At 43.3% G+C, this 2,018-nt stretch overlaps 1 non-coding gene across 1 annotated transcript; it reads left to right on the top strand.

The window, feature by feature from the left end:
• The first annotated feature begins 1,609 nt into the window (after positions 1–1,609).
• LOC112780829 (small nucleolar RNA R71) lies at positions 1,610–1,713 on the top strand. Its single transcript, XR_003191641.1, has one exon. It is a non-coding gene; the product is annotated as a small nucleolar RNA R71 (small nucleolar RNA).
• Positions 1,714–2,018: the final 305 nt, after the last annotated feature.

Below are 2,018 nucleotides of genomic sequence, written 5' to 3'. Positions count from 1 at the left end.
AGCTAAGTCGTTCATCATGGATTCTCAATATTAGCTCCCCTTTCTCTACGTCGATAAGTGCTCTGGCTGTAGCTAGGAATGGTCTTCCCAATATGATTGGGTGAGTGTGACTTTCTTCCATGTCCAGAATGACAAAGTCTGTTGGGAGAAAGTACTTCCCAACCTTTAGCAACACATTTTCCACCACTCCTATTGCTTGCTTTTGGGTTTTGTCAGCCAGTCTGATAATGACATCTGTGGGCATTATCTCATTGATCTGCAGCCTCTTCACTAGGGATAAGGGCAGTAAGTTGATGCTGGCCCCTAAATCACATAGTGCTCTATCGAACATAGTTTCACCTATGGCACAAGGGATGTGAAAACTCCATGGGTCTCTTCTTTTTGTAGGCAGCTCAGGTTGAATAAGGGCACTACATTCCTTGTTCATCAATATAGTCTGGCCTCCTTTGAGTGAGCTTTTCCTGGGAAGAAGTTCCTTCATATATTTGATGAATGCAGGCATTTGTTGAATTGCCTTGATGAATGGTATGTTTACATGCAGAGATGCAAACAAGTCTAGGAACCTTGAGTAGATTCTCTTTCCTACAGCACCATTGAGCAGTTGAGAAAAGGGTGCATAGAGCTTCAACAACTCTTGTTGTGACATTTCTGGTTCTTTGTGATCTCTATCCTCCTCCTTTATTGAGTTGTCTTCAGGTTGTTTGAGAAGTTTGCCTTGCTTGTCTTCAGTCTCTTGATCACTTGTAGTGACCATTTTGCAATCTTCCCATCTTACTTTCTTTGCTTCTCCTTTGGGGTTTTTCTCTGTGTCACTTGGGAAGCTATCTGTAGGTTTGGGAATCTTCTCAGCTAAATATCCCACCTAGAATTCCAGCTTCCTAATGGTCTCTCCCTGGTTCTTAATATTGGCTCGCACCTCCTCTTTGAACACCTTATTTTCTTGAATCTCTTGGCATATTCCTTCAAGTAAGGCTTCAATCTTAGAGAGCTTGTCATCAATTGATGAGTGGTTCGGAGCAGATGTGCTATTTTGGTTTTGATAAGTGTGTGGAGAAGTGTTGTTGTGGGGGTGTTGAGATGTCCTCTGGGTGAATTGCTAGTGAGCTGCATTGTTGTTGGAGTTGTAACATCTCTGGTCTTGGTTTTGATCTTGCTCACTTCCCCACCCAAAGTTTGGGTGGTTTCTCCATCCAGGGTGGTAAGTCTTGGAGTATGGATCATAGTTTTTCCTTGGTGAATTCCCAATGTAGTTGCTTGCTCCTGACTCCCCTCTGCTTCTTCATTCACTCCTTCTTGGATTGTTGATGAAGATGAGATTGCTGCTACTTGGTTCCTCTCCATCTTCTTGGTGAGGTCAGCCAGCTGCTGGGTAATGAGCTTGTTTTGGGCCAACAGAGCATCTACATTGTTTAGCTCCATCACTCCTCTTGTGTTCCCTCTTTCGGAAGCATAGAAGTAGTCGTTTTCTGCTACTATTTCGATAACATCTATGGCTTCCTCAATGGTCTTTTTCTTGTTCAAAGATCCTCCAGATGAATGGTCTACGGCCTTCTTTGACTCATAAGAGAGACCTTCATAGAAAATGTGCAGCTGCACCCATTCGTTGAACATGTCAGGTGGACACCTCCTTTTTAAGTCCTTGAACCTCTCCCATGATTCATATAGAGTCTCACCATCTTGTTGCCTGAAAGTTTGAACCTCAGCTCTCAGCCTATTAATATGTTGAGGAGGGTAGAATCTTGCTAAGAATTTGTTCACCACATCCTCCCAAGTTGTCAAGCTATACCTTGGGAAGGATTTCAGCCACTTGGCTGCCTTGTCCCTGAGTGAGAAAGGAAATAAGAGCAGTCTATAGGTGTCAGGATGAACACCATTAGATTTCACTGTGTCACATATTCTCAGGAAGGTGGTCAAATGTTGATTGGGGTCTTCTTGAACACCTCCTCCAAACGAACAGTTGTTCTGAACAAGGGTGATGAGCTGTGGTTTAAGTTCAAAGTTGTTGGCATGAATTGTTG

The sequence above is a fragment of the Arachis hypogaea genome, chromosome 19, assembly GCF_003086295.3.
Source record: "Arachis hypogaea cultivar Tifrunner chromosome 19, arahy.Tifrunner.gnm2.J5K5, whole genome shotgun sequence".
Classification (NCBI taxonomy): domain Eukaryota; kingdom Viridiplantae; phylum Streptophyta; class Magnoliopsida; order Fabales; family Fabaceae; genus Arachis; species Arachis hypogaea.
The sequence above is the reverse complement of the archived record's forward strand: the minus strand, read 5'-3'. Positions and strand labels throughout refer to the sequence as shown.